A 9,607-nucleotide genomic window follows, 5' to 3' on the forward strand; every position below is an offset into this window, starting at 1 on the left:
AGGGTCAGGAAGGCTGGGTGGCTGCCAGTTCCTGGTCATGAGATCTGAGACTAGCTCCAGAACCTCCCTCATGCACTTTAGCTTCTGGTTTCATAAAATGGATATATTAACTCCTCATCACAGGGCAGGTGTAAGGATTAAATGAGAATGTTTGTGAAAGTATTTTGTGAACTATAAAACTTAGGCAGGGGTAGTTATTATGAGAAACTAGTAAATGGCTGACGAAACAACACGAAAAGGTGATCTCAGCTTCTGGATGTAAAGACGGTACTCACATGTGCCACTGGGTCTGTGATCTTGGGGCCCCGCTAAACCCACAAAGGAGCAGTGAAAGCTTGATCCCTGTGAGTCAAGGCAGCCTGGACTGGACCAAGGCATTGTGCTCAGAATAGGGCCCAGCCTCTGGATTGTGCTTAGAGTAAGGCTTCTGATAACTTGTGGTGGCCGCATTGCGTGGTCAGGGATGTCTACTGATGTGAGAGTTGGACCATAAGAAGGATGAGCACTGAAGAATTGGTGCCTTCAAACTGTGGTGCTGGCGAAGACTCTAGAGAGTCCCTTGGACAGCAAGGAGATCAAACCAGTCAATCCTAAAGGAAACCAGCCCTGAATATTCATTAGAAGGACTGATGCTGAAGCTCTAATACTTTGGCTACTCACTAGAAAAGACCCTGATGCTAGGAAAGATTGAGGGCAGGAGGAGAAAGGGGCAACAGAGGATGAGATGGCTGGATGGCATCACTGATTCAATGGACATGAGTTTGAGCAAACTCCAGGAGACAGTGAAAGACAGGGAGGCCTGGCGTGCAGCAGTCCTTGGAGTCACAAAGAGCAGACACAACTTACTCACTGAACAACAGTTGCGCCCCACGTCTGAGGATTCAGAGAAGGTCCAACACCTGAACTTCAAGATCTTCACAGAGGAGCCACCATCCCATTGTCACAGGGGATGGAGTGCGAGACACATCAACCCCCATTTCTGGGCCAGTTCTACCACTTACTCCAGCTGCATAGTTTCAAACACTTCCATTCCTTTGCCTCCCTGAACCTGTTTGCTCATCTGCAAAACAGGAACGGGTCCTTACCTCATGGGGTTGCTTTGAACTTATGGGACGGCTTGTGAAAGCCCCGGGAGGGTGCTTGGTGCTCCAGAGCACTCCTCCTCACCTTCCTGGGAGACCCTGGCATAACCATGGCCCCCACGAAAGGAACCAAGGGGTCCCCAAGAAGCGTTAGACTGGGGCTGGGCTGCTGCTCCCACTCAGAGTGGGTCTCTGGGCCTTGCTCCGAATAGGGCCAGGATTCCTCACTCCAGCCAGGCCCAGCTCCCTACCCGCTCCCCAGCAGCCAGTTGTCATGAAGTCATTGCCACTTTCCCCAGCCTGCATCCCCACCCCTGCCTCTGTGCTGACATCTCATTTGGCAAAGAGGTTGGAAAAGCCGCTGACTCTTCCAGACCTTGAGTTCATTGACTGGTCAGGGCCCATCAGCCACAGACTGACCATGTGGGCAGAGGGGGTTTGCAGAGTGAGGGAGCACCCTCCTGGCTTTCATCTTATGCCTTAAGACAAGCCCAGCCGAGACCCTCCTCCAACACACATCAGCCTCCATAGCTGAACCTACACATGACCCCACACACTCCACACTTGGCACACACACTATCTCCTGTCCACCCCCATGTGAACAGTCCTACCCACACACCAGGACATACACAGCCTTCTGTGCACATGTTTTATACGGCCACCGGCCCACCAGGCACACTCCTATACACACAGCTGGAGACGTATCCTGCATGCTCTCACAGGCAACGTGCACATGGCCCTTCCATACACATGGCCTGCATGTCTGGCCAGCACTGGCTACCCATGGCCACTCAGCCTTGCCTGACTCCACCAGCCTCTACTCTGGGTTTCATGGGGCAAGGGGACATTCTCAGGCTGAGCCCAACTCAGAGTGGAGGATCTCTGAGTCCCTAGAACAGGAACCCAGGGAGCCAGACCCCTTCATTTTCACTTGTGAAAATTGTGATCCAGAAAGGGCAAGGAGAGAGTGAAGTCACACAACCAAATTTCTTCCAGGTGCTTCCATGTGTGTGAGAGCATGGCAGCAAAGGAAGGAGGCATCCTAAAGCTCCTTGGGATGTTACACTCACTTGGCCTTGGTCACCTGCAGCAAACACTCAGCCTCAGGCCGCAGTCCCCTAGCGCCCTCAGCCTGGAGCTCTCACTCCCTGACCCGGTCACCCCCTCTGAGACTCAAGACCCTCAGCAGTTGCCTGGACTATGGCTCCATCAGGGGACCCCAGTCTCCAGGGAGTCAGTGACTCTGTTCCCTAGAGTACTGCTCCAAAAGGAGTAAGGGTTTCTGCCTGGAATGGTGCCTGGCACCTAGCAAGTGCTCAGCCAACACGTGTTGAATGCAAAGGCCATCTCCCCATCCCCAGCCTCCTTTTCCAGTGGCTCCTCAGGATCAAAATTCGGAGGTCTGACATCCAGGTGCTTCCCTGTCAGCCAAGAGCAGGGAATCTGCTATGAGTGGCTGTGTGACTGGAGTCCCTCTGAGCTTCAGCTGCCATCTAGGAAGGAGAGGCCCCTGCTAAGGAAAATGCTGTTTGTCTTGTGTGATTCCAGAAACTATTTGGGGGGAGGGGATCCCATCACCAGTGCTGCCTCCTTCCCACTAACTTTGAAGAAGGCACTCCTGTGGGCAGATCCAAGCCTGCAAAAGGGAGCCCTACAATACAGGAGAGGCCTATATTGTAAATAAAACTACCACCCAGAAGAGACCAACATTTTCAACTTTGGAAGCAAGGGAACAAGCGTCATTGAGCCCTTCTCCCACCTTCCCCTCAATTCATGCCTGGCTGGGTCTACCCAAGGGAGCCTGGGGCTCCTAACTCAGGGCCAACATCCTGCTTCCTGCAGCCCCGAGGTGAGGCCTGGGCACACAGAAGGTATTTGTTCACAGTGCAAGGTGAGGAGATACTAATCGCTAGATCGCTGGGCTCCAGCTGGAGGTCAGGAGGTAAGGCGACCCGTGGTTATAAATAACTTCACTGGCCAGCTGCGGAGGGTCGGGCTAGACCCGCACCTCTGCCCAGCCTGCCACAGGGCTATGATTGATTACTGTCCTCCCCATCCCGGCTGTGGTGACCTGAGTCCCTAGAGCCCTGGTGCAGTGACCTCTGGGGGCTAAGTACAAGGTCACTGAGGCCCCTAGGCTTCCCTTGACCTTGAGTGAAGGCCAAGCAGATGTCCTGCTCCTTGTCCTCTGCTGGAAGTTGGGACGGAGTTACTGAAGTGTGACAGACCCACCTGCTAGGCTGCCCTCTACAGGAATGAGAGGGTGCCAAGAGGCTGCCAGACAGGACTCAGGGACCTAGAGGCCTGTGCTGCTGAGCTCTGCCCTCCCACATCAAACCTGCCTCCCCCCCACAGCCCTCAGTCCCAGCCGTGCTTCATAGCTGGTGGCTGGTAGCAGGGAGGCCCAGAGTAACCCAGCCAGGGAGGCACATCCTATAGCCACCCCCCAGACTCCTGCTTCTAGGTCCTAAATTGTGATGATGAGATTTACTCTGGGAATTGACCCCAGAGCTCTGGGCATTCTCTAGGCTTGATGGAAACAGAATCTCCAAGCCTGGGGGTTGAGTGTCTCCAAGATTGGGGAAGAACTCTGGAACTCATGAGGGACCCCAGATACTTGTACTCCACCTCCCTTTGGACAGAAAGGAGAAATGGATTTAACTCACTCCAGGAGGCATGTCTTTTCCCCCAACCCCTTAACATTTTTATTGGAGTTAAACATATACCTAGAAAATTGTAAAATTCGAAAGTGTACAACTGGTTAAATTGGCACAAGCTGAGCATGCCTATGGAACCAGCACCCAGGTCAAAAAATAGCCTTTCACCAGAAGCCCCTTCTGGACAACTTCACTTACTACCCCCAGTTAGACCAACCCCCTAGCTCTGCTCCTAAACTGTGCACACTGTAAATGGAGCTGTATGGCATGTGCCCTTTTGTGTCTAGTTCCTTTGGCCTGATATTATATTTTATTTAAGTCTATTTAAGTCCTTGTGGTGGTGGCATGACACGCCGAGTGGCTCTATCGTGTGTTGTCACCCATTCTACAGTTGCTGGACATTTAGTTAGGTTCCAGCTTCTGGCTGCCGTGAACACTCTGGTCTTGATCTATTGTGACTACAAGGCCGCATCTCTTGTTGGTTGTGTGTCCATAGCAGAGATTGCAGGCGAAGGGATGTGTGTCTCCTCAGCTTTGGAAGACACAGAAAGTATTACTTTTTATTTAACATTTTAATAATGATTTTTCAAGATTAGTCTTTGGTTTTCGTTTTAAATATTGAGGGATATACCTTATATTTTTAAACTGGAAAATACAGAAATGTAGAAAAGAAAATATCATTCAGAGCTACTACTTCGAGTCAACCATTCAACCACTGGTCAGTGTGTGTTCCCTAAGAACCTCTTCTCCGTCAGGCCGCTAGAGCAGAGAGACCTAGGTCTTCTCCATGGAGCCTAGGGTCTGGGACCAGGTCAGCAGTGGTGCTGCCAGGGGATAGACCAGGGGCTTCAGTATGCTCACTGGTCTCCTCTTTCCCCTCCACAACCATCCTTCACGGCCACTCTTGGTTATCATCCAAACAGACCAGCCAGCTTGCTGTGCAAACAGGACTCCAGATGGAACCCTGAGAACTCATAGTGGGAAGTCATGATGGCAGTTACACAATTAATTGTATTCATGCAAGAAGAGCAGGGCTGTGGAGAGAAGCGGGGGATGTGAGGGCATCATGGGGCTGACTCGCCCAGGATCTCAAAGAAAGGAGAGCCTTGGGGGACCCTGGAGAGGAAGTGGAGCCAGAGGAGACACATCCAGACTTTGGACTTTATCCTGAGGACGACAGAAAGAACTTAAACAGGGGCGGGGAGCAGGCCTGATGTGTTTGTTAGCAGCCACTCTGGATTCCTATGGAAATTTTGAGGCTTTGAGCTGATGAGCAAGCAGACAGTTGAGCTGGACAAGAAGGGGACTGAGAAGATGTTTCAGAGGTGACCTGAAGGATCTAAGGCCTGGCTGGCTCAGAGGCTTGGGGGAGGAGGAGGTTTCAGCTTCAAGGTGGAATGTTACATTTGCAGGAGAGTGTGATTGGTTCTTTTGAAGTTTTGATCAGTTTCCCATCTTGAGCAGGTTCTACCTAGGTCTAAGAACTTCTGAGAGCCAAGTGAACCTGATGAGGAGGATGGCCTGAGACAGCTCTAAGGGACTCTGAGGTAAAAGATCACTATTAGTTTATTTGACAAATATTACAAGGTACCTACTGGTCTGGGAGTTGTTCCAGATGCTGGGGATACATTGATGGCAAAATAATTCTCATGGGAAAGTCTTAAATTTAAATATATATATGAACCAGTAAAAAGTATTAAGGAAAACTAAGCTGGGTAAGGGGGTAGTGAGTGGTGGTGGTAGAGGGTCGCTGGGGAAGGCCTGTCTGAGGTGACATCCTAACTGAGACCCGAAGAGAATGAGGGGATATGGCGGAGGAAAGTGGTCGGCAGGTGGAGGCCATGGCAAATGCAGAGGCCCGAGGCTGTCATATCCTGGTGTGTCGGGGGGCGCTGAGGAGGCCAGTGTGAGCGGCCCAGGGGAAGGAGCGGGAAGGCAGGCTGAGCAGGACCCAGGGCAGGCCTTTCCATTCTAGGGTTTGTGAAGGGATGGCCTGACTTGTTTTAGAAGCATTGATCTGGCTGTTCCGAAGAGAATAGACAGCAGAAGCAGAAGTAGGAGGAAGTGACGGCCTGAACCAGGGGGAGACAGCCAGTCAGGGAAGGGGGCAGGGTGGGCCGTGTGTCCGTCGTGGTGAACGGGCCCACGGTGTTCGCTGAAGGGTGGGAGAGCGAGTGACAGAAAGTGGGGAGGCAGGGAGGCTCCTGGCGGTTGCCCTCTCCCCAAGCTGCAGAGTCCGGGGAGGGCTGCCGCGCCCCCCTCCTCTCCTCCCCACGCCTCCCCAGTTACCTGCAGCCCACAGGCCAGAGAAACCGCCCCGCAGAATACGTCCTTCATTCACTCAGCAGATCTGATGACAAGCTCAGGGCCCAGAGGCTGAGAGTGGAGGACAAAGTAAATATGGCTCCCAAGTCCCACCCTGGGGGGCACCCCACAAACTAGCACGTCCAAAAGGTGAGCTCCTGCGCTCCACCAATCCTGCGGCTCTTCCAGTCTTCCCACAACAGGGCTAGTTACATCAGCCTCCTTCCACATGATCAGGCTGCCAGCTCTCACCCCACATCCAATCTATCAGAAAATGCCATGAGCTCTGCCTCAGAATCTCAGCGCCTCAGTCCGCCGCCATTACTTCAACCCAATCTAAGCCAAAGTCATTGCTCTTTGGATTCTTATAATGGTATCTACTCATCCCCTTCATTCTATTCCTGATATAATGATTTTTTGTGGAGGGGCATAAATGTGTATTTTAAATTTTACAGTAAACGTACTTCTTAAGTGAAAATTTCCCCATATTTCCAAGTAAGGTAATGTTGAACATACTTTATAACGAATTTTACGTTTGGCTTCATTGTTTGGTAAATACAGTTGTGAAAATAGTGTCAGACTCTTTCTTTTAAAAACTTCTCCCTTTAACACACACCGCTTGCTCAAGACAAAATGGAACACTAAGGCATCAACATCCAGGAAGATAACCTGCATTTGTTTCTTTCCTTTGAAGTTCTAATGTCAAGATAATGTCTGAAAATAATCCTTTCACAAAAATAAGGCAGTTTTACGCTGTGAAAATGTGAGCTGTTTGTCAAAGGTTATGTTCTTCTGTCCTCATCTGCTGTGACCACCTGTCAGCATCTTCTTTAAAGATCACTTTTTTCTTCCTAGCAACACCTACATGCGGCTCATTGGCTGTCCAGTACAGCTTACAGCCCAAATGTAAGCTTACATTCATTGTCAAGCAAGAGCTCCGCGGTGGTTTCACACGCCTGCACATGCTGAGCTAGCCGTAGTGTTTTCTGCAGTCTCTGCAAATCTTGGAGGGGCAACACTAAAACTCATCACAGTTGTTTTCGTGTTTACCGCAGGTCTCATAGCACCACCAGGTTGGTTGCAGCACTTTTTCAAGGAAGGGATGCTGAGGTTAACATGAACACCAAACAGTGGGAGGCAGAGGGGAGGGTTTATATACATAACCTGGAAAAAGCTTAGCTCCATCATTGCGCTTATACTGGCAGAGCCTGTCCTTGCCTCCCAGGAAGTCCAAGGTAGAATTCAGGTATGAGTCTGTCATGTGAATGCCCTTCCAGAGGGCCTTCAGGGTGACCTTCAGTCGGTGGTCTGGGCCTGCTCCTGGCACCTGAAAATGGCAGTCAGGAGGAGGAGGAAGGGAACATGGACTGGGCTGTGCTGGGCCGACCCCCACGAGCCATTGTGGGGCCCTAGGCAGTCTCTCTGGCAGGCTCCGTGGTGGCCCGCTCCATGCCCAGACACACACACACCTCCCCAACTCCCCCACCCTCCCCACTCTGGGCTGATGGCTGATTCCAGAACTGGGGCAGGAAGTACACAAGATGAGTCTGGAGCATCTTGTACCAGAGAGTAAGGCAGTGCTAAAAAAAAAAAAAAAAAAAAAATTGATGGGGATATGTCAAAGGGCCACAGGAGTCAGTGAGAGAGCTCCCAATTTTGGCAACAAAATAAAATATTATTGGATTATAACCCAAATGTAAAATAAATATCTGAGTCCATTATAAATGTGTTGAGTAAATCAATAAATGGGGGGAAAGAAATCAATCTCTCATGCAGAAGAATTCCAAATAATTTATGTTGGTACTTCACCCTAAATGGGGGAGAGGGAGCATCACTTTCACCCAAATGTGGGCAGCACACACTTCAAGAAGGGAAGTGAGAATAGCTTTCCAGTAGAGAAACCTAACAAATACTGCCTCAGCCAGGTGATCAAGATCAACATCAAGAGCCAATGCTAATAAAATGTACCCTTGAGATGATCTGTGATGAAAATGGCACTTTACCTCTGTGATCTTGCTCCTGAAAACCCATAGCTCCAGTCTGATCATGAGAAAATATTAGGCAAATTCCAACCCAATATACATGACCAGGATCTCCTAATTTTGTAAAGGTCATCAAAAACAAAGAAAATCTGAGAAATTGTCACAGCCAAGAGAAGCCTAAGGAGACAAGCATAAATGTGGCATCCTGGATGGGATCCTGGAGCAGAAAGTGAAAATTAGGTAAACTAATGAAATCTGAATAAACAATAGACTTTCAGTTCAGTTCAGTTCAGTTCAGTCGCTCAGTCGTGTCCGACTCTCCGCGACCCCATGAATCACAGCACGCCAGGCCTCCCTGTCCATCACCAACTCCCGGAGTACACTCAAACTCATGTCCACAGAGTCGGTGATGCCATCCAGCCATCTCATTCTCCGTCGTCCCCTTCTCCTCCCGCCCCCAACCTTTCCCAGCATCAGAGTCTTTTCCAGTGAGTCAACTCGTCGCATGAGGTGGCCAAAGTATTGCAGTTTCAGCTTTAGCATCAGTCCCTCCAATGAACATCCAGGATTGATCTCCTTTAGAATGGACTGGTTGGATCTCCTTGCAGTATAAGGGACTCTCAAGAGTCTTCTCCAACACCACAGTTCAAAAGCATCGATTCTTCGGCGATCAGCCTTCTTCACAGTCCAACTCTCACAACCATACATGACCACGGGAAAAACCATTGCCTTGACTAGACGGACCTTGGTTGGCAAAGTAATGTCTCTGCTTTTTAATATACTATCAAGGTTGGTCATAACTTTCCTTCCAAGGAGCAAGCGTCTTTTAATTTCATGGCTGCAATCAGCATCTGCAGTGATTTTGGAGCCCAAAAAAACAAAGTCTGACACTGTTTCCACTGTTTTTCCATCTATTTCCCATGAAGTGATGGGACCATAAGTTAACAATAATATTGGTTCATTAGTCAAGGGTTGCAAATGCACCATTCTAATCTAAGACATCATATCTAACCACAATGTTATGATCACTCATCCACAGTCAGACATCCTGGAGTCCAAAGTCAAGTGGACCTTAGGAAGCATCACTATAAACAAAGCTAGTGGAGGTAATAGAATTCCAACTGGGCTATTGCAAACCCTTAAAATGATGCTGTTAAAGTGCTGCACTCAATATGCCAACAAATTTGAAAAACTCAGCAGTGGCCACAGGACTGAAAAGTCAGGTTTCATTCCAATCCTAAAGAAAGGCAATGCCAAAGAATGCTCAAACTACAACACAATTGTACTTATCTCACATGCTAGCAGAGTAATACTCAAAATTTTCCAAGGTAAGCTTCAACAGTACATGAACTGAGAACTTCGAGATGTTCAAGCTAGATTTAGAAAAGGCAGCGGAACCAGAGATCAAATTGCCAACATCCGTTGGATCATAGAAAAAGCAAGAGAGTTCCAGAAAAACATCTACTTCTACTTAATTGACTATGCTAAAGCCTGTATAGATCACAACAATCTGTGCAAAGTTCTTAAAGAGATGGGAATACCAGACTACCTTATCTGCCTCCTGAGAAATCTATGTGCAGGT

The 9,607-nt window shown here is 49.3% G+C and overlaps 1 pseudogene; it reads right to left on the reverse strand.

Moving 5' to 3' along the window:
* Positions 1-6,873: 6,873 nt before the first annotated feature.
* Positions 6,874-8,074, reverse strand: LOC129538381 (group XIIA secretory phospholipase A2 pseudogene; annotated as a pseudogene).
* Positions 8,075-9,607: the final 1,533 nt, after the last annotated feature.

The sequence above is a fragment of the Moschus berezovskii genome, chromosome 20, assembly GCF_049115385.1.
Source record: "Moschus berezovskii isolate FMDL1 chromosome 20, NW_MosBer_1.0, whole genome shotgun sequence".
NCBI lineage: Eukaryota > Metazoa > Chordata > Mammalia > Artiodactyla > Moschidae > Moschus > Moschus berezovskii.